This window comes from Cebus imitator, unplaced genomic scaffold (assembly GCF_001604975.1).
Source record: "Cebus imitator isolate Cc_AM_T3 unplaced genomic scaffold, Cebus_imitator-1.0 Scaffold533, whole genome shotgun sequence".
Classification (NCBI taxonomy): Eukaryota; Metazoa; Chordata; class Mammalia; order Primates; family Cebidae; genus Cebus; species Cebus imitator.
In genome coordinates, this window is record NW_016107848.1 from 832036 (window position 1) to 855568 (window position 23533).

General features: G+C 39.9%; 1 protein-coding gene and 1 long non-coding RNA gene across 9 annotated transcripts in view; one reads left to right on the forward strand and one right to left on the reverse strand.

The window, feature by feature from the left end:
- Nucleotides 1–19088, forward strand: part of LOC108293344 — a 60688-nt gene extending 41600 nt beyond the window's left edge. Inside the window, exons 3-5 of one of the 3 annotated variants that reach the window (XR_005197736.1) lie at nt 363–535; nt 15381–15516; nt 19050–19088. This is a non-coding gene — a long non-coding RNA (uncharacterized LOC108293344). Of the gene's footprint in view, nt 1–362; nt 2389–15380; nt 15517–19049 lie in introns of those variants that run through there. The other 2 variants (XR_005197737.1, XR_005197735.1) reach the window with 2 other exon arrangements.
- The window catches only part of NFIB (nuclear factor I B), a 441470-nt gene that overhangs the window by 272996 nt on the left and 144941 nt on the right, over nt 1–23533 (reverse strand). The window lies entirely within an intron of this gene.

Consider the following 23533-nt stretch of genomic DNA (forward strand, 5'->3'; position numbering starts at 1 on the left):
ACGGGGTTTCACCATGTTGACCAGGATGGTCTCGATCTCTTGACCTCGTGATCCACCCGCCTCGGCCTCCCAAAGTGCTGGGATTACAGGCTTGAGCCACCGCGCCCGGCCAATATGTACAGTTTTAAAAAACACAGATTTTATGAGCTAACCAAAATGGAAATGTGAAAAATTGTGTTTTTTCTGTAGAAGGAGAGAGTCTGATTTGCAGGTACATGCATACCCACAGTACTCACTGATAATTCTTTTAAACTTTACTGAAATTTTTTCCTTAGCCTGAAATCATTAAAATATATTTAATTAATGACGCTGAGGTGGATTTGTTGTTTCTGTCTTCCTAATATTACTTCCCCATTCTTTAGGTAATAACACCTCAATTTTCTCTAAAAGAAACCACACACCCTATTTCCAGTTCCTGTGGTTTGGCTATTGCTGACCTTATGTCCTAGGCTCTATGACTCAGGCCTCATCAGTCAGCATACTTTATCCAGTCGTCTGTTGGAGCCAACTCATACAAAGTTGTCCAAACCAACTGGTAAATGTTCAGAAATTCCATGTGCCAGTTGTTAAACAATCACTATTAAAATTTAAAGCACATAACCTTATAATTAAATTATGTTAAAAATGAAGGTAATGATACATCAACCTTATCACTTCCTAATCATTTGACTGCATTTTACAATTGTTTATGCTCCTGAGGTTACTTACATCTATTGGATGTGATAGTGGAAATACTGGATAATGGTGTGCGGCTATACATCTCCTCCCAATTCCATGTTCTTTGTCTTCCCTTGATAGCTTGAAATTGGCCATGGTAGCAGTATTTACACTACAGAACTGCTACAAGATCAGGGTATACCCTTTCTTGCCAAAAAGATTGTTAAACATTTGGCAGTTGTAGTGGCTTGAATGGTGGTCCCTAGAAAAATATATGCAAATCCTAACCTGTGGAACTTGTGAATGTGACCTTATTTGTAAAAAGGCCTTTGCAGCTGTAGTAGGTTAAGGATCTTGAGATGAAATCCTCCTGGATTATCCATTTGGGCTCTTAATATAATCGTGTGTGCCCTTATAGGATAAAGGCAGAAGCAATTTGACACAGACACACCAAGGAGACATAAAGAAAAGATCAGGAAGCAATGTGACCACAGAGGCAGAGATTGGAGTGACATGGCTGAGGACCAAGGAATACTTGGAGGCACTTGATGAGAGCTTGATGAGAAAGAAACAGAACCTCCCCCCAGAGCTTCCAGAGGTAGCACGGTCCTGCTGACTCCTTGACTTAGCGGTGGTGGCCTCCATAAATGTGGGACAATAAATTTCTGTTGTTTTAAGCCACCACTTTTTGGTAATTTGTTATGGGAGCCACAAGAAACTATTAATAATATACAAGCTCAGCACTGCAGCACTAGTGTATGTTCAGGGATGGGCGTGTGATACAAGCTAGGGAATGGGAAGTCAGCTTCTATCGTAAAACAAACACTCTCCTTTTCCCTGGGGTTGCTGAGTGGTTCCATCTTTGCATTATATATGCCTAAGAATGAAAACAACACAGAAAGTAGTAAAGTTTAGATTTAAAGAAAGACATTTCTGTCAACATTGTTCAAGAAACTGGATCTATCCTACCACTGGATTTTTAAATATTACATATTATATGAGAAAATTAATTTCCTTTTTAAATCAAATTCCTATCCAATATATATATGTGTCAATTTTTGGAGAACGTCCCAAAGTGCTCGTCTGCACAGAGAGTGTTTTAAATACATACAGTTGCTATCACTTGGTCAGTTACTATTTAAATGAGGCATAACTAAGAAAGACAATCAGGAAAATATATACCAAACAGTGAACAATTTAAGACCTCGCTGAATTCAATCACATTTATTTGTGCTACAAACACTTATATTAAGCCCAACCCTTATCTAAAGCATGTGACTCAGGACAGATATCCATATATTTAAGAGCTTACAATTTATTTGCCAGTAAGGAATTTGGTATAGCCCACATACTGAGGTGATTAGCAGTATTAGCTTTTCATTGTGCACTCTATAATTTTCTGAATAGCTCTAAATTCAAGTAATTTTATTATTTTTCCTAAACAGAATTTGGTTAATGCACAATTAAAATACTTTAAATTTTTTATGAGATTGCATTTAACTACATCCACAAATTATACCAAAAAATCTTTTGGCAAATTGAACGCTTTGGGTGGAGAAATAAGGTGATTTTCTATGATACTGTACCTCTGGTTAATTTTGTACCTTTGGATAATTTTTATTGTTAGTGTGGAAAAGCACTTTTCTGAAAGGAGCATGTCACAGAAAACCCCAGGGATAGCCATATTATATTAATTATTGTGAAAATAAAAATAAAATGCTTTTACATTCAGCATTTCTATCTTTAATGATTTTTCCAGGTTTAAGAGGTTTCAAATTAATTTTGTTGCCCATAATCCTGTTTCTTTTCCTGCACTTTCAAATACCTTTGTTTTTTGATGAGCACATTTTGGATGAATTCTCAGTCAACTTTTTAATCTAATCAAATTCAGATAAGTTTAACTCAGATAACATTTACAGTGAGCTCCTTGATAGTTGATTAACTGGGAGCCCATCTTTCAGAAGTCTTACAAAAAGAAAAAGACATTTGAGGATTGCTTTTTGCTAAAAGAGACCATTACTAATGCTGATGTCACTGGCATCAATAAACTAACACCCACTTGTCTTGCTTTAAAATAACAATAGGCTTTCTAATGCAAATATTCAAATATTATATTATTCTTTAGCACTTCTGTATTTGCTAGTAGCATTACTTATCAAAAGGGGGATTGTTTTTAATATTTTCATGAACAAGCAAGAAAACCATACCACGTCACACACATGCACAAGCACATGCATGCAAGGAGCATAAACGATTTCACTAAAGACATAGCATCCATGGTTCAAGCAACTGTATTAATTCAAGTCTACTTCCTTATAGTCTAGAACAATCTCCCTCTTTGCTACACAACAGTAGCCACTAAAATCTTTTGGAAGATTAGGGTCATTCTAGTTAAAAGAAAACATGAAAAAAATGAAAGCTTAGTTTTAGGATTCTTTCGGTTTTTCTTTTTTTTTTTTTTTTTTCCTATAATAGTCTCCCTCTTTGCTACACAACAGTAGCCACTAAAATCTTTTGGAAGATTAGGGTCATTCTAGTTAAAAGAAAACATGAAAAAAATGAAAGCTTAGTTTTAGGATTCTTTCGGTTTTTCTTTTTTTTTTTTTTTTCCCCTATAATAGCCTAAAATAAAACTTGGGAACAAATGAGGTTTACCAATGACAGGAGTAAACAGACTCAAAGTAAATGTTTATAGGAAAGGCGAGGAAGCTACCTCCTTTTCATTAACAAAAAGCAGCTTTTAAATCTTACTCATTCTTGATCATGCTGGCTAAGGAGAAGCCCAGCAAGTTTGCTGTTTCCTTAAAGCTAAAACAAAACTCAACACAAAAGTTGAAATCTAAGGAACCAAAGAAAATCAGTGATTTGTTCTTTGATGACAGCTTTATGCTAGCAGCACAAGGGCATCTCTAGATTAACTGTATTCTTCATGCGGAAACCACTGTCGAAATCTAGGTGAGTGGATATAATTAAGTAGTTCTATGGGTCCAACTCTAACATGTCTTTTTAAAAAAGAAAAAAATCACACACCCCAACAGTTGCCCAGGAACCTGAGGAGAAAAATAGCCTTCTAAGAGTTAGGCCCTCAAGATACTTCAAAGCTGCCTGGGCAATGACTTGGAATGACTATAGTGGTGAGCCATTCTGCCTTGGACCTGAATCTAGATTGATGACCTAATATATCCTTCCCAACTCTGCCTGCCATAGTTTTATGAACATCAAGGACTGGGTGTCTGCCACTGTCAACAAATAGAGCTTCTCCAGAGCATTTCCATCCATAGAAACTCAAATATCCCCAAAAGAACATAGATCACAGTCTTCCAAGGCTGCTTTGGGATGTGTCAGGGTGCCTCTAGCCTTCACTACAAATGGTATGGAAACTGTTTTGGTACAATAATTCTTCAAGAAAAGGAAGAGTACCTGTTACTGCCCTGTGTTTCCTTGGTCAGGCCAGGTGCAGTGGCTCATGCCTATAATCCCACTTGGGGATGCTGAGGCAGGGAGGATCTCTTAAGATCAGGAATTCGAGACCAGCCTGGACAACACAGGGAGACCCATTTCTACAACAAATTTAAGAATTACCCAGGCATGGCACTGTGTGCCTGTAGTCCCAGCTACTTGGGAAGGCTGAGGGGGAAGGATTACTTGGGCTCAGAGGTTGAGGCTGCAGTGAGCTGTGATCCTGTCACTGCACTCCAGCCTGGTTGACAGAGTGAGATTGTTTCAAAAAAAAACAAAAAAAAAAGGTGGGGGGTTTGGGTCAGAGCAGCAAGAATTCACTGAGAAGCTAATAAAGCTTAGCTTAAGGGCTTCTCCTTTTTAGGGTCCTCTTCCAAAATCTTGTGCCTAATTTTATATTTGCAATTTTACCTTCATTTTATTAAGAGTCCCTTTAATATAAGCTATACATTCTACAAAATGGGGATCCGCTAGAGAAATTGCACCAAACTAAGCTAGAGAAGTTGCACCAAATTTTAGCTCAATAAAAGAGTAAAATTTAAACACAAACTCTTTGTCTTTTATGGACACTCCCTCACCCCTACTCCTGGCAAGTCACCAATGGGACTAACACTACTCAGGTTGAGTCCCTGGTTGTCAGTTGTCCTTTCCTAACTGTGGCAGTCATTCAAAAACTGGCTGCAGTTTCAAGTTTTGCCCCTCCTTGGAAGAACACTCCACTGTGGGCCAATTATTACAATGGCTTATAGACTCTAGAGACCAGATGAGTTTCCAAGTGTGGTCCACCTTTTGGTTAAGTGGTATCATTGTTCCAATGTCAACTAAGTTTTTGTTTTACAGTAAAGTTGATGGATTTGGACCAGGCTTCCACGCTTTCCTAAGAGGTCTCTCAGAAGAGCCAGCCATAAAAACATTTTTTTCTGATTACAAAAGTAATTACGTATACATATAGATATATATGTACGTGCATAAACATCTTGAAACTTTATAATATGTAGCATAGAAAGTAGAAATCCCCCATAATCCCACACAGCTGAGAAAAGCAGTTAAAATTTTTTCAAGGCCTATATTAATATTTCACTTATTATTTTACAAAAAATGGTATTATACTCTCCACACAAAAGCATGCTGTTTTCCATCTAGCGATATGTCTTAGACATCTTGCCATGTCAGTTGGTAAAAAGTGATTTTTTTTAAATCTTCTATTAAATAGCTTCATGAAATTGTATTGTATGGCTGAACCATACTCTCGTTAACCAATTGCCTGTTAATGCACCTTCGAGTTCTTTCCAGTTTTTCCTATAACAAATATTCTTGCAAATATCATTTTACTCTTAAACATCTTGGAGCAGTTGTAGGAGTCTTTCTCTACAGTGAATTCCCAGGAGGTGAATTATTGTTGGGTCAAAGGGTATGAGTATTTCATTTTTCATACCTATTGCCAAATTGCCCTCCACTAATTTTATACCCATTCATACTCACAGCCACCCTGTAAGAAGCTGTCTGTTTCCCCACCCTCTTAGCTACACTAAAATCATGCAATTTGGAAATGTCTGATGTGAGTTAGAAGTTAACAGGTTCAGCCTGTGGAGTTTTTTTTTCCCTTTGTGAAAAGCCAGCAAAGAGATCAAAAGTCTCTCCCTTTCCTTGATGAACTCCCTGCTCTGGGTGAGCCAACTGCCCAGACAGACATCTACTTAATGCAAGAGGTAAAAATTCTAATGCTTAATACTTGCGTCTGGCTGGATTTATTAGAAACAATTCGTCTGTGAATGTATAAGAAAACGTGTTAGTGAGAAAATACTTAATAACTTAATGATTAAAGAAAGAGAAATTGGTCCTTACATTTTAGCATTGCTGTTTTAATATAAACAACACATTTTATCTTATAGCATCAGAATGTTTACATCTGTGGAATTCTTAGGTTTCATTCCTATGTTTATTGGATCAAACAGTTTTAAAATTCTAGTCTTCAAAGGTGTGTGAAAAGTGACCCTGAGCCAGCCCTTTAAGGAAGAGTAAGGTTTGCCAATACCCAGTCTTACAGAGCACGTTCTGATGGTTACTATGGTTTATAGCTCCAGAATTAGGATCATTAGGCATTAGAATGAAAAGAAATTTTAGAACTTTTCTAGTGAAAAGATTATCAAACTCTGCTCCCCGTAAAGCCTTGGGTTGCTTCAGAGAGTTGAGAGAGTAAGGGAGGAACAAGCAGCAGGGAAATTGAAGAGTTCCTGGTAATCTAGCCGCAATTCCACTGCATCAGCCCCATTTTGATCTGTGTCATATAGTGGGTTGTGTACTGTGTTATCTGAGGCACACTGATTTCTCGTTTCCCTTGTCTATAAAATAGACATAATAATAGTGCCTATTTTAGAGTAGTGAAGATTAAACCCAATAAGACTACACATGTAAAGTGCTTAGTTAGCCCAGTGTCCTGCATATGCCAAGGGCTCAGTAAAGGTTGGCTATTTTATCTCAGACTTTGCTCAGAAACAGGATTCTGCTGCTAAAAATTAAATTTCGAGACCACCATTTATTTTTGTCATTCCTAAAATAAGAGGATTATTTCAGATAAAACGATTTTAAATTTTGTTTATTTCCTGCTTCTAAGTCTAATGGTCATTTTCAGGCCCCCTCATTCTTGGCCCCCAGTCCAGTTTTGCAGAGAATGCTAAAGGCTCTGAGGACAATGTGTCTTCCCACACCCCAGGAGGCTCTGCTTACCACCAAGTGTGGTCAGACCACGGCTACTCTGTCTGTGTTCCTGTTGATTTTAGAAGAAAGATGGTAGTATGAAAGTTTTCCTTACCCTGTGGGATAAAATCCCTGGAGGTCGACCAGGAGGAAAAAGCAAGAAAGTTGTAAAAACTCAGAAATATTACTTAGTTTCCATCTTTTCCATAATGATGAATAAATTTGAAGGAGTTCAGAAATAGATGCTTGTACCTTCTAAGACTGGCTGGATTTTCTATTCTTGGCCAGACGTTTGTTCCAGGAAGAATTCATCCAACAAACATATGCTCTTATCAATTATTTTCTTAGGAAAGCTTGTCTTAGTGTAGGGGAAGTTTTTAAGCTTTTCTAATGAATCACAGACATGAGGCAGGAGGGAGAGAGCATCAGCCTGTTCCTTTCTGACTGGTCTAACGTGAAACCAAAAACTATGGAGTACGAGCAAAATCGCCCAAACTGTACATCTTTTCTATGCAGGAACTCCTTTTATGCCAGTCACTGCTGATGCCTGAGAGCCAGACGTGGCTTAGGGAACAGTTTCTCTATGTCAAGGCCATTCAGAGTCTGTAGCTGACTTAGGAACAAGTAGATGTAAAAAACTAGAATTAAAGGCTGAAAACAGCATTTAATGAAACCCCTCCCTCCAGACGCTCCTGATCAAAGTCTACCCTTGCAGTAAGACAATTGATCTATAGTTGCATATATAAAATTCTGGCAACACTCTGTCCTCATTGCTTTCAACAGAGGCTTTAGGCCCCTGAATCTGGGCATCGTCCCAGAATTGAGATCCAGTTGCATTACGCATACCAGAAGACACACACCACAGCCGAGGCCCGTGCAACCACTTTCTTTTAACCTCGCGTCTGTGAAAAATTACTTTCCAAAAAATAAGTGAAACCCGATGTCTTCTCCGGGTGGTTATTTTTGCGCCTATGAAGTCAATAAAACTCTCCAGATTTATTAGACAGCCCTGCTGCTGAAGACAAGACCACTTCCTATTCCCTAGCGGATATGTGTGTCTTTCCTTTCTGTAACCTTCTGACCACAGATTTTAATTTTATTCTTTTTTTATTTCTTTCTCGAGACAGAGTCTTGTTCTGTCACCAGGCTGGAGTGCAGTGGCATGATCTCAGCTCACTGTAACCTCCGCCTCCCGGGTTCAAGTGATTCTCCTGCCTCAGGCTCCCGAGTAGCTGGGATTACAGGAGTGCACCACCACACCTGGCTGAATTTTATTCTTTTTAAAATTTTTCCCAGAAAATCTGTCAGAACCCTCTAGGATAAGTGGCTTGGCCTGCACTAAAATTACAATCTCTTGCATTGAAGAGTGATAAAATGAACACATTTCAGGCTCCCCTAGCTTTTCTTCTTACCTCTTATTTTAGAGAGTCCTCTTTTCTTTGCACCAGAATCAACAAGGAGTTTTGGCTGTCTTTCCTTCCATCACTCTAAATGCTAAATGTAACACTTATCAACAAATTATACTCCTGTAAGAGTCCATTAACCCTGAGTTGATGACCATGATAATGACAATTGGATTCGATTCTACTCAGTGTAACTGTATTTACTGGGCCCCCGCCCGAGGCAGGTGCTCTACTGGGTATGGAAGTGCAAAAATATAGAAGATAGTGTGCATTCTTTCAAGGAGTGTTTGGTCTGCTAGGGGAGACAAACATGTTAACAGGAAACGTTATTTATTGTGACAGTTTCTATAATGAACTCAGAGGCTTGTGTGGGTACAAAGATCAGAATTTGGAAAGGCCATGAAAGGCTTTTCAGAGGAAATGTCTCTTGAACTGTGTGTTTAAAGATGAGTAGGGGTTCATCAGGTGATCCTGGGGAAGACATGCCAAGCAGAGGGACTAGCAAGTGCAGAGGGATCAGAGGTGTGAAACAGCCAGACACATTTGAGACCTAACAGGTTGTGAATTGGGAATGAAGGTCAAAAGGTTGTAAGCAACCTGTGTTCCTCCATGAATATGGCTGTGTATTTTTGGTGATAGGGAAATGCTGAGGGAGTTTAAGCCTCAGTGAAATTGTGGTATTATGATAAAAGAGAGGGCAAAGACTTGGAACCAACCTAAATGCCCATCAATGATAGACTGGATAAAGAAAATGTGGCACATATACACCATGGAATACTATGCAGCCATAAAAAAGAATGAGTTCATGTCTTTTGCAGGGACATGGATGAAGCTGGAAACCATCATTTTCAGCAAACTGACACAGGAACAGAAAACCAAACACTGCATATTCTTACTCATAAGAGGGAGTTGAACAATGAGAACACATGGACACAAGGAGGACAGCATCACACACCGGGGCCTGTCGGGGGGTGGGGGGTCAACGGGAAGGAAAGCATTAGGACAAATATTTAATGCATGTGGGGCTTAAAACCTAGATGATGGGTTGATAGGTGCAGCAAACCACCATGGCCCATGTATGCCTATGTAACAAGCCTGCACGTTTTATACTTGCATCCCAGAACTTAAAGTAAGATAAAAAAGAGAGAGAGAGAGAGAGGCGGGGCGGGAGGGGGGGAGGTTGGAGAACAAGTGGTTGGATGCTATCCTGAGAGAAATGAAGAGAGCTTGATCTAGGCCAATGTTGAGGGAATGAAGAGGAAGATGTAAGATGACAGCCAAGAAGCAGACATAAAGAGGTCGTAGAATGTTAAAGATTTCCACCCCAGAATGACTTTTAAGTAGTTGTATTCCATTAATTATGTATAAAAATTATGCCTGAAATGCTTTTGAAGATGTTCACTTACTAATATTTTTCTGCACTTACTTCCAAAAATAATTTGAGGTAGAATAAAAACTCTGTAGCTATGGACAGGGCCACCGTGTTTGGCCGTGCAGACTGGTTACAGTGACAGTGCAACTACACATACAACGCTGTGGAGTGGGGCAGAGGGGCAGCCTTGGCCATCCTGAACCAATAAGCACTTCTCAGCCATTATCTTCAGTTTAGTCATCTGAATAGCATTTAAAGAGATTTATACCAGTGCTACCTTGACTAACTTCAGTTTTGATTCTCTTCGGGTTATTATGTCACATTATCTTAATTTAACTGGCGTCTTCTTTGGATGATGACTTCTGCTCCATTCACTCATATTTTGGTGCTTCCAGGGAAAGAGAAGGTGCTTATGTCTGCATAGCCCATTTAGTTTGACAATGGAAAGGAGATGTAGTATAGCGTTTTGGAAGTCAGATGACCCTTATTGTTCCCTATGAACTTGTGCAAGGTGTATGAGCTCAGTTTTCCCAACTATATAGGCACAACATCAATGCCTACATCATAGGTTTGGTGTAAACATTAAATGAACCATGAATAGAAAGTGATGGATTTCATAAGTCACAGGTTTTTGGTATTCTGTGTTATGCACTGTGCCTGATACATAATATCTAGTTGCAATCTAGTGGTTTTACAGAAAAGGAAATTGAAGCTCTTTGAGGGCAGGGTTGATTTATCATTATATTCCCAGACCCCAGAATAATGTCTCCCTCCAAGCAGCTAAGCAAGGTTAAACAGTAACTTCTCCAAAGTCAAACAGCTAGCAAGTAGTATGATGCTCAGGATTCAGACTTGTGTCTGCATCATTTCAAGCACAGTGATTTCTCAATCTTATTGCATAAAAGAAGATGATGTGGAAGCTGGTCAAAGTGCTGTTCTGTGCCTTCTTTTACTACCAGTTGTCAAATTATCTAATTATTGTCAGGTTAGCCTTCTCAAGATAATGAGTTTCCATCTGTATCATTAAAAGTCATTTGCAGAATATTTCTACAGGGGTCAATCTCATGGCCCCTGGTTCTTCCTTCTGAAGCCACAGTTCCATGTTTTTGATGCCTTCTGGGTAGATCCACCTACCAGAGTCTTTGGAAGGTGCTTCAACTTTGACATCTCCAAACCAGAACTCATGAATGAGCCCCACCTCTCCCTTGCCCCCACACACCCTCCCAAAGCTCTGCTCTCCCTCACATCTGGATAGATGGCATTTCCACACATCTGGCATTCAAGTAAGAGATTCTGGACTCAGCTTCTACTCCTTCTTTTCTCCTAATCTAATTAGTCACCAAGTATTATTGTTTCTATTTCAAAAAAGGTTTTCAAATCTAGCTTTTCCTTTTCATCACAGTTTCTACTCCCTAATTCAGTACTTCACCGTCTTTGGCCTGATGTATTTGGGCGGCTTCCTAATTGACCTCCTTACCTTCAGTCCCTTCCATCACCAGCCCACCGTAGGTAAAATTAGGTTCTCACAACTCAGAGCAGATCGGACATTCTCCATCTCTAAATCCTTTGGGGGCTCTTTACCTCCAGAGTAAGAAAAGGTTATGTCCTACTTTGTACGACTATATTTAAAGCCAATCCCAGGCAGATTTTCCTATCATTCACCCTGTGTGTTCTTGGCTTTAGCTATTTTGAACCATTCACTATCTCCAAACACTCAGCACACTTTAGGACTTTGTGCCTCTCTTTAAGCAGCTTTCTCTGCCTAGAATAACCTTCACCTCCTATTGGCTCCTTCCTGAAAGCCCAGCCCAATATCACATCCTGGGTAAAGCATTTCCACTCTTACCTGCATCTGACTCAAAGACTATTAATGGCTCCCTCTTTGCATTTATCATAGCACTTTCAATATTTTTATCAAAGTTAGTTATTTGTATATTAATGGTCTATGGAGCCATAAGGTCAAGGAATACTTAATTCATTGATGTAACCCCAACCCCAACACAAGGAGAGTTAACTGTTTTTCTAATCAAGAAAAAATGGTACACTAGCTTTTTAAAAATTAAATGAATAAGAGTGTAAGTGATAAGAAGAAGCCAAATCACATAGAAGGTGGGATAATTACAGATGTTTGAGAATGTTGGTCTAGCCCATAGTGTAAATATGTGTTAATTTTGTGAACATATCTATTTTATAAACACTTGACTTCACTTTAGGCACAATCTAGCTCCATAACAAAGGTAAGAAATAATCATGAAAAGGACAGATTCATCTCAGGATCACATGACACTGGAACTCCATAAAAATCAGATCATTCCTAATAATGAGTTTCCTTCATACTTGGAGACTTTCTTACCCTGCTATAGGTCACCTTTGCCACAGGACTATTTTGACCCCTGCTTGCCTGGAAATGCTATCAATTTGTTTAAATACTAATGTCCAGGCTTGGCACAGTGGCTCATGCCTATAATCCCAGTGCTTTGGGAGGCTGAGGCAGGTGGATCACTTGAGGTTGGGAGTTCGAGACCAGCCTGGCCAACATATTGAAACCCTATCTCTACAAAAAATACAAAAATTAGCCAGCCATGATGGTGGGCACCTGTAATCCCAGCTATTCGGGAGGATAAGGGAGGAAACTCACCTGAACCCAGGAGGCGGAGATTGCAGTGAGCTGAGATTGTGCCACTACACTCCAGCCTGAGTGATAGACTGAGACCCTGTCTCAAGCAAATAAACAAACAAAAAACACACACACAAAACTAACGCCCAACCTGCCAGAGGACCAACCTTTTCTTATAGCTGTGCAAGGCCTCAGTCATCTCTGGAACTTTTCATATCTTTTCCATCATTATATGTCAGCTTTGGAAATGAGGTTTCACTTTTATGTTGTGGGGAAAAAACACTAGCATAAAGAATTGTAATACTAAAAGTAATATAAGTTCCTGCTTCCTAGGTTAGGCAGTCTAGAAATCCTTCCTGAAGGATTTTCAGTGGTATTATAGGATTTGTCTTGAAGAAAGTCAGATCTCACTGGCTGGGGGATATAGGATCTCACTCTGGATCTGCTACTAGTTACTTGAGTGATCTCTGGGCGAGTCACTTAGACTTCAGTCCTCTCCTATGTCTCAGAAATCAAGAAGGTTGCAAATTGGGAATACCTAGGCTACATTTGGCCCATAGAAACACTTAGTTTGCCCATAATAGTGTTTAAATGAGTTAACAATTTAGTTGGGAAACTTCACATAAGAACATAGGTTTTTACTTTCCCTTGAGAATTCAGAAGATCTGGCCACAGGAGTCTCACATTCCTACTCAGTCGGTAGTAGCAACCTCCTTTGACCGGGAAGGGGCTCTCCAGGGCTCCAGTGACCCCATCAATTCCTATTACCCTTTTGGTTTGCCCTAAACAGAAAAAATATCAATTGCTATTTGTCAATGTACTTGTTCTGAGCAATATTAAACATATTTAATTGCTAAGGCATGGGAACTGACCGATCAGAATGGACACTGACCTTTGTGCTAGAGCAACTCCTGGATGCCCCCTGCTCTACTTCGATTGGTCATGGGGAGGTCCAAGAGCTCTTGGAGGAGAGACTGAGGATGGGCTTCACTGGGTGAGCTTACAGGAGCATCTACACATGTGTTGGTTAAGACCACGCTAAGCTCAAGTGATCACCATCTGAATGTCAGCCCTGCCAAAACTATTGTGTTCTCAGAGTGCAGAGAGATATTCCCACACTCATGGCTCTTATTGAAAACAAGAAAATGAAAGAAAAAGAAAAAGCAGAATAATTTTTCTTGCTCTTGCTTGCTTTGTTCATTTATGAACTGGCCTCTATAAGCATCTGAGTTTGATTTCCTGGTACTAACCAACCTAAAACTCTGTTCCAGCTTAAGCATAAGGAGCCTCTAATTTTATCCATTTTATAAATGGAGTGAAAATTTTGCAAAACATGTTGAAGAGAGGGCATCATGCTGAATTTATATAAGATCTAAAACACTGATCGAAATAATAAATCACCAATAAATTATCTCTGTTTTCTTATCAAGCTTTTCAATTTTAAGATCACTTTGATGTTCTTTTTTTTTTTCCATTTTTAATTTAGCTGTGGCTATTTTTCAAATGGAATTAATGACCAAAAGGTAGCCTCATTCTCTAATTACAGAAAGAGACACTGGACAGGAGTTGTTCCAGGCACTGACCCATCTTGGCTCAGGGAGAGGCTCTGGGCAGTTTTACTGTGTGCTGGCTTAGTACCTGGGACCAGGAAACATCTGTTATAACATGTGGTCCAGCGGGTGCCCTGCTTAATTATAAAACAGCATTGCAGTGTCCCTTTGAGTTGGCTGCCCATAGCTTCTAATGCTATGCTATCAAGCAAAACCTAATTCTCGATGTCCTGTGAACTGAATCTCTAACTCAAGTGTTGAATCACTCAGAGAAGAATAAAAAAAGTTAAACCTTTGCCCTCAGGAAAAAGGTATAAGGAAAGACAAAACAAAGAAATGCTTTCTAACAGCAATTGAGAAACTTAGATGTGAACGGTATCCCTTATATAGGGACTGGGGGAACCGATTCCAGAATGACTCACACTTCTAGAAAACTGTCTATATACTGCTTCCTCCTCTTCATTTCAAGGATCCTGTTAGGAAGGTCAGGGACAATGACAATCAAGAAGCAAAGGGAACACTGGTGAAGGGTGGAGGGAATGCTTGGAACACCGAAAGGTTCATTCATCTTGAATAAGAGGATAGATTTCTGTAATGGGTTATACAATCAGTTATGGGCCAGGACTTAGAATTTATTATTGGAACATGTACACCTGGGAATTCTTTTTACAGTGGTGTGAATCTCTTATTAGCATTTATGAGAACTTACCTTCCCAAATCCTCTTATATGCTGATGGGAGTATAGACCCCATTGCCAGCAGAGTCTGCTTAGGAATATCTTTTGTCTCATAGCCTGTTGTAATCACTTCCAGACCAGTGGTATATTTATGATTTACATCATGTTACAGAAGAATAAGTCTTAAGGATTCTTTTCTCTAAATCTTTTTGAATTATTATTTTAGATTCATTGCCAGTTTTTTTTTTTTAAAGGGGGAAGTTGATGAACTTTTAAACATGTCATTACATGCTCCAAAATGGCAACTCTTTGTTCTATTAGTTTCTCATAGAAAGACATTTAAAGGGCTGTGTGTGTGTGTGTGTGTGTGTGTGTGTGTGTGTGGTGTTTAGAAACAGGTAGATAAAGGAAATGAGTGAAAAGAAACACTTGAAGTGCATATTGTGTGTTTTTGTTAGAATAAAAGTTGGCAGATTTGGGGAAATCTTACCTAACATTTGGGGTGAGTTTAGGACGGGCAGCTCCACATTCATTTTTAATCATGTTTCAATAACTAGGGGCAACAATTGAAGGGTTAAGCCCTAAAGCAAGGAAATATCTCTAAGTCAGAAAACAAAGGGAAACTTGCATATTTCTGAAGATGACATCGGATCAGCCTGTGGATTTCAACCAATTATGCGATATGATGATTCCCACTGAGTATGCATTAGTTGCAATACTGTTCTTTTTATTTCTCCATGTCCCAGGGTTGTACACTGAAAGAGCCCTGTTCAACTTCGAATGTCAGGGTTTTGAAGGAAAAATTATAGTAAAATATGTTTAAAACAGTGGGGCCTTATATGAGTGAATATAACATTTTCCAAGGCTTTCAAAAATCCTTTTGTTAAAAATATGGTTCTTATTTTGTTTCTTCTTTCCTTTCTTTTTAAAATTATTTTCTTTTATTCAGGCTTTCACCTCCCCTCCTTCCCAGAGAAAAGAAGACAGAAGTTTCAAAGGCTATCCATAACACAGCCTACATTTAGGGCCTGGGGACGTATAATGGAAGGATTTTAAATGGGACACCCCACATGGAAAATAAACAAGTGAGAAAACTTCATCTGTTTCTATTACTTCAGTACTAGCAGCATGGTGACAGTCATAGTATCTGAGTAAATGTCTCCTAGAGTCATCTTGTGAGAAAAATGATTATTAATTGAGGTTTCTGTGAGTTGAAAGATGGGTTATTTATAAAGGAGAGAAATTTTTTTAGAGTGCAAGGAACTGAAGACTTAGCTCAGGAGTTGCTCTACAAGAAGAAATGTCTTTTAAAAATTGAATTAATTAAAAACAAGGCTGGGCCTGGTGGCTCACACCTGTAATCGCAGCACTGTGGGAGGCTGAGGCAGGTGGATCACTCGAGGTCAGGAGATTGAGACTAGCCTGGCCAACATGCTGAAACCCCGGCTCTACTAAAAATATAAAAATTAGCTAGGCATGGTAGTGTGGGCCTGTAGTCAAACTTACTCGGGAGGCTGAGGCAGAAGAATTGCTTGAACTGGGGGGGGCGGGGGTGGAGGCTGCAGTGAGCCAAGATCATGCCACTGTACTTCAGCCTGGGCAACAGAGTGAGACTCTGTCTCTAAATTAATTAATTAATTAATTAAAAACAAAACAAAAAGCAGGCATAGCAAAAGGCATAGTTTAGATGATGAATGAATGTCATGTTTATTTTATTACATGATATGCTGTCTCCTAAAGGAGAGAAGTAGCTTGTTCAGTTAGGACTTGTATTTAACTGCCAATAACAGAGACTGGATTTCAATGTCTTAAACATCCAAAACCTATTTCTAACATAAGAGAAACTCTACCTCTGTCTGCACAGGGCTCATATGGTGGCTCCTCAAAGTCATCAGAGCCCTAGGCTCTTTCTATCTCTCTGCTCTACCAGCCTTAGACCATGATGTCCCTCTAGTTATCATTTATTCTCTCCAATCATGAAAAAGGAAAAGAGGAAGGCAAAAAGAGAGCCCCTCCTGGCTTAGTTAGTTCCTTTTAAGGAGCTTTTCCAGAAGTATCTGGGAACATTTTCACTTACAACTCATTGGCCAGACCTTTGTCACATGGCCACACTTAGCTGCAAGGGAGCTGGTGAGGGAATCTTTTAAGAGGAAAAATTACTGTCCCAAATGAATTCAGGGTTCTGTTACTAGTAATAACAGAAGAGTAAGTATAGGATGGAAAATTAAAAGTCCTTGTCATACTCACAGATAACATCCTTAGAGCTAATACATCATCCAAGGCTTACTCATTGCTTCCTTTTGAGTTATGCAGCGTTTAAGGCACTAGCTTGAAAACCCAGTCTGCTGTGCGTTATCTCAAAGTACATGGCCAAAATAAATACTTTTGCATATCACTGATTGTCTCCTTATTTGAGTAGTTTAAGCTATGGAACTTCTTTTTTAAGGGGTGGGTCTTGCTAAGTTGTCCAGGCTGGAGTGCAGTGACTAGGCACAGGCATCACTATAGCACACTACAGTCTCGAATTCCTGGGCTCAAGTGATCCTCCCACCTCAGCCTCCTGAATGGCTGGGACTACAGGGATGCCACCATGTTGTTTAAGCTATGGAACTTTTTGTGTGGATAACTAAAGAGCAGAACATTCCACATTGTTGTTGGACCTTACAATCATGTTTTTAAACATGATTTTTTAAAAAAGTTAATATTTTGGAATATTTGTGGGCTTGTAAATGAAAAAAAAGGAAGAAATTGTAAACAGTAGCTTCAACTTAGAAGACATTATTTCCTACAGGGATGACCACTCTACCCTCAAATATCTTCACTGCTTGAATATCTTCACTTCTCTCATACTGCTTAACATTCCACTGGTTAAAGAGTACTTCTAAAAGTGTCTTTTTTTTTTTTTTTCTTGAGACAGGGTTTCACTTTGTCATCCAAGGTGGAGTGCAGTGGCATGATCTTGGCTCACTGCAACCTCCACCTCCCAGGTTCAAGTGATTCTCCTGCCTCAACTTCCCCAGTAGTGGGGGTTACAGGTGCCAGCTACCACACCCAGCTGATTTTTGTATTTTATTATAGAGACAGAGTTTCACCATGTTGGCCAGGCTGGTCTCAAACTCCTGACCTTAGGTGATCCGCCCGCCTCAGCCTCCCAAAGTGCTGGGATTACAGGTGTGAGTCACTGTGCCCAGCCTAAAAGTGCCATTTTTTGAAAAAACAGGTAAAGTTATTACTCATTCAAAAATCTGTGCCAATTACTTTAATCAGATTGCCTTCCTACAGTGTTACGACTTCACCGCATGAAAAGTATTTATCTGTCTAGTTTTTCTTCTCACTTGAAAAATAAAATATACTCAAGGCAAAACCTTCAATCTGACCACAAGGATATACTGTGCAAAATGAATCACCTTTCACCCCAGATTCTGAGATTCTTTCCTTCCATGAAGCAATAATAAGTCAACATTTTGTGTTTATTATTGAACAGATAGGCTCTGGCTGCTTAAGTATGTACGAGTGTTAACACACATACCCATACACACAATGCAAATATGTAAAAATTCTTTTGTTTCACCCCAATGAGCACATACTGTGTATACTATTATGTGCCATTTAAAGACAGAGTCTTACTCTGCTCCCAAGGCTGGGGTGCAATGGGATGATCAAAGCTCACTCCAGCCTCAAACTCCTGACCTGATCCTCCTGCCTCAGCCTTCTGAGTAGCCGGGGCTTCGGGTGCACACCTTCATGCCTGTCTACTTTTTCTTTTACTTTTTTTGTAGAGACAGGGTCTTGCTATGTTGTCTAGGCTGGTCTCTAACTTCTGGCCTCAAGTCATCTCCTGCCTCAGACTCCCAAAGTGCTAGGATTTCAGGCATGAGTCACCATGCCTGGCCTGGAGAATGCTTTTTATCAGCACATATACCTGCTACATTAAAATAAAAGACTCTGTTAAACTAGAAGTTTTTGGTAGGGGAAGAGAATACTATATTTTTGAAAGATGGAGCATTTTGCTTCAATATTTTATTGTGAAGGTTATAGCAGCCTAGGGCTTATAAAGGAAAATTTTAAGAGGAAGGGAAAGGGTGGGTTGACCTGGGACTCTACTGACCTAATAGCTTAGGTTGACTACACATCTGAATTTCCCTAAGACAATCCCCATTTATGCCTACTTTTTTAATGCTAGTTTTTAATAGTCTCCACTTTCATCCTCAAAGTGGTCCCAGTTTGGATGACAAATACGTGGTCACTCTAGTAATAACAAATGGACAGATTAGTTAGAATCAGCTGCAAGGATTACAGAGGGGCTCTACACCACCTGACTGGGGTGCTTATCTGGATGGGACATTGGCTTACATTTTTATGAGTGTCATGATATGATCAAGTTAATTAACTACTGTTTTCCTCAGTTTTCTCGGCTTTCTAAAGGGAATAATAATTGCCTCAGATTGGTATTATAAACATTTCATAAAGGAATGCATGTGAGGGATTTATCTGGTTCATATTTAGGTTCAATGTCTGGTTCATATTTAGGGCTCAATAAATGTAGCTATGTATATTACTTTTTATTTTTATATCCCTCCTCCCAACTACTTTATTCTTTTTTTTTTTTTTTTTTTAGATGAAGTCTCACTCTGTCTCCCAGGCTGGAGTGTAGTGATGTGATCTTGGCTCACTGCAACCTCCACCTCCTGGGTTCAAGCAATTCTTCTGCCTCAGCCTCCTGAGTAGCTGGGACTACAGGCACGTGCCATTACGCCCAGCTAATTTTTGTATTTTTAGTAGAGACAGAGTTTCACCATATTGACCAGGATGGTCTCGATCTCTTGACCTCATGATCCACCTGCCTTGGCCTCCCAAAGTGCTGGGATTACAGGCGTGAGCCACTGCACCTAGCCCCAACTACTTTATTCTTACACAGCACAAAATGTCATTTTTTTTTTTTTTTTTTTTTTTTTTTTAGATGAAGTCTCACTCTGTCTCCCAGGCTGGAGTGTAGTGATGTGATCTTGGCTCACTGCAACCTCCACCTCCTGGGTTCAAGCAATTCTTCTGCCTCAGCCTCCTGAGTAGCTGGGATTACAGGCACGTGCCACCATGCCCAGCTAATTTTTTGTATTTTTAGTAGAGACGGGGTTTCACCATGTTGACCAGGATGGTCTCGATCTCTTGACCTCGTGATCCACCCGGCTCGGCCTCCCAAAGTGCTGGGATTACAGGCTTGAGCCACCGCGCCCGGCCTCACAAAATGTCATTGATTAGGATTTGTTTAGGTGAACAGGAATCATCTGCAAAAAAGGGGCATGGTGCCACTTAACAGGAAAAATGAGACAAGTGTAGGACTGAGATTATTACCTGGAGAGACCTATCCCATCCCTGCCCATCCTCCAGCTCTATAGAAGAGAGGAATCCAGGTGTAGTTTGAAAACATAGCAGCGCCTCATACTTTTGATTTGACTTGACCTTGGTTTTAATGTTAAAAAATTTTTAAGTTCAATCACATTAAAGAAGGATGCAAGCCTCCCACAATTAACAGAGAAGAAAGGCATTTGAGGTGATAGGCACACATTGTCACTATCCGTATTACACAAACAGAGTTCACAAGTATTCATAACCTGTTGATGATAGAATTACTTCAAAGAGAGGGCTCAGGAGAACTTATAACCAATCAACTCTCAGTATATCATACCATCTGTACAGCTCAGTATCTCTCTGTACATTTATTACTTCACCCCAAATCGTCCCTTAATGGTTCTAATGAATGACAATTGTTTGCTGAGACAACCTGGAAACACCTGAGGCCTTTTAGGGAGGGATCAAGGAAGCTCGATGGAGCAGGAGGACAGAGCTGTTGAAAGAGCAGGAACAGGTATTTTATTTCATATTCATTTTCTTAAAATTGAATTATGTTTCTGTGAAAAGCTGTTTTGTAGAATAACAACCTCTTTATGGTTTCACCAGCTGAGACATAAAAGGGTATTTGTGGTGTGCTGTAAGATCTGAATGCAGGTGAAAATTCCCCACTTACTGGCTATTTTAATGAAAATAAGAATAATGTTTTGTGAATAGCCTGACTCATAAGGATCTCAAAGTCCTTATATCACCAGTGGTATTATATCTTCACTTTGGCTCTCCATGAGAGGATTGCCAGAGAGCTTGATTTACATTCACATTGCAGAATTCCTTTCTCTTTTTTCTTAAGTTGTTAGATTTTTTTTTTTTTTGAGTCAGAGTTTTGCTCTTGTCGACCAGGCTGGGGTGCCATGGCAAGATCTTGGCTCACTGCAACCTCCACCTCCCAGGTTAAAGCAATTTTCCTGCCTCAGCCTCCTGACTAGCTGGGATTACAGGTGTCTGCCATCATACCCAGCTAGGTTTTGTATTTTTAGTAGAGATGGGGTGTCACCATGGTGGCCAGGCTGATCTGGAACTCCTGACCTCAGGTGATCAACCTACTTCGGCCTCCCAAAGTGCAGGGGTTACAGGCGTGAGCTAATGCACCTGGTCTGATTTTTTTTTTTTAATTAATAAAAACAAAGCCTTATTTGACCCTTTGGGAACAGGATATAAAAATGCTTCTGGCTTCTGCCATTATTTCTTATTCAAGTAATGTACAATTTTCTAAACATATTTAAAATAATGGACTCAATCCAATACATAGACTCACCTCTGCTACAAGTTAATGGAAAATTTTGAATGACAGACAGCACCACAAAAACTCCCTTTCACCAAGGTCTACAATGTTTCTGGGTCTTCCACCATGAGAAGCCCCATGGAAGCAAGGAAAAGCCAGTTCAACCACAATCATTGAAGTGATGAAGCAAGTTATAAAAAAGGAATTCAGAGCTGAGGACTAAAAGCGAAATGTAAAAACAAACTAGGGACTGATGCTTGCTTGCGTAATACCAGATTTGGCCCAATAAAATGGTGATGTGAATAGAAAAATGTATTGGCACAGGTTAAAACGAAAGGGAAATGTCTTCATTCACTTTGCATCAATTCTGAATTTATCCATATAGAAAATAAGGAAGCCACATCATCCTCCTAGAATCAAGACCATGGAGTATATGTGGTAAATGATTAGAGAGAGCTCTTCATTTATGATAACAAATTACAGGAAGCAGTTGTCTAATACATGAAAAAAAAATGCTGTTCTTATCTTGCCTGGACTAACCCTGCCTCTATCCTTATGCCAGCACATTAAACTATTTTGGAGGGTAGCAATGACCGGGAGCATGGTGCTTTTTATACCTTATGTCTCATCCACACAATCAACTCTGCAGAAGAGGTATTACTATCTTTGTTTCTTTGAAAAGGAATCTCAGTGATCACACAAAGCCACACAGCCAGGAAGAGGCAGAGCAGAGATTCGGACTCAAGGTGGTGGAAGCTAGGTGCTGTCACTAGTCCAGCACCCAGATCTCCTCCACGCTGCACGGAGGCCTCTGTTCCCTAACCGTAGACTTTCCTCCTTCATTATTCATCTGATTTCCTGTGCCACAGATTATCAAAGCACCTGCAGAATGAAGCTCTGCTCAATGGCTTTGGGTACAAACTGGAGTGGTGGTTTAACATTACCTAAAACAGCAAGTATCATGCCTATGTGGCCACCTCCAGCTTGGTGAAAAAATGCGGTTTATATCCAATTCTGTTTCTGTTCCCTTTTTTCAGGATCAGCCGTCTTGGCTCTTTGCTTGTGTTTAGTTCACTTGGGCTACTGTAGCTGAATACCATAGACTAGGTGGCTTAAACAACAAACACTCATTTCTCCCAGTTCTAGAGGCTGGGAAGTCTAAGACCAAGGTGCCAGCATGGTCACGTTGGTGAGGGCCTCTTTCTGGTTCACATACTGTCATCATCTCCTTGCGGCCTCACATGGTAGAGAAAGAAATTATTTCTCTCATGTCTCTTCTTATAAAAGCACTAATCCCAGTCCCCTCCTAATACCACCACATCGGGGCTTAGGTTTAAAATACAAATTTTAGAGGGATGCAAACATGTGGGCTCTAAAAACTCCCTTCCCCATCCCTTTTATTCTCTGCCTGCAGCTTCTCTAAATTTGTTTTCACTATTTTATTGTTAAACCCATGGGCCTTAGTTCATATTCCTCAATTCCAACATATATTTATGACTCAAACCCAGTTATGAGCAGGTAGTTCCCACATGAGTACCAATGGGGGTGTGGGGATGGCTGTCACTAGCACTGTCCAATGGCTCATGCTCTGCAATCCGCACTGTTCCCAGCAGCAGCCATTGAAATATGGCTAGTGTGACTGGGGAACTGAATTTAAATTCAATCAAATTTTAATTTTAGTTTAAGCAGCTACATATGACTACTGGCTATTGTATTGGATAGAGCAAGGGTGGGCATCCAAGGAAGGTTGAAAGATGGCCACACTTCTGGATATTAGGAAACCTGCATATACCAGGCTATGCCTGGGGCTCTCTCCTCACTGCTAGGAGGCCCACATACTGATTACTGCACTAGTCGATGGTCTCTAAAGATTCAGAGTCACGTTTAAGAATAAAGATTTGAGTAAGCCTGGAGATGGGTGGGTTATTAGGGTATTAGGGCATTAGGTATTAGGTATTAGGTAGGTCGGTTGGGGCTAGAATATTCTGTGGGTTGGGAGGTGGGATTGTATCACAGAAGAAAACACGAAGGGCAAAACGTTGGCCTTATGACTTCTTAGCTGTGTGCTCTTGGGCAAGCTATCTATCCCCTCTGAATCTTGGATTCCTCATCTATGAAATAAATAATAATATAATGATGATAAGTATAATAACACCTATTTGTGTATCTTCTAGATTTCGTGTGAATCTGTACACCATCATGGATACAAAAAACATTTTCTTGTATTTCTTCCTCTCTTTCTTTCTTTCTTCCTCCTTTCTCTCTTTCTCTCTCTCTCTCTCTCTCTCTCTCTCTCTCTCTCTCTGGACAGAGTCTCCCTCTGTCACTCAGGCTGGAGTGGCTCATTGCAACCTCTACCTCCTGGGTGCAAGCAATCCTCCCACCTCAGCCTCCTAAGTGGCTGAGATCATAGACATATGCCACTATGCCCAGCTAATATTTTTTATTTTTGTAGAGATAGGGTTTTGCCA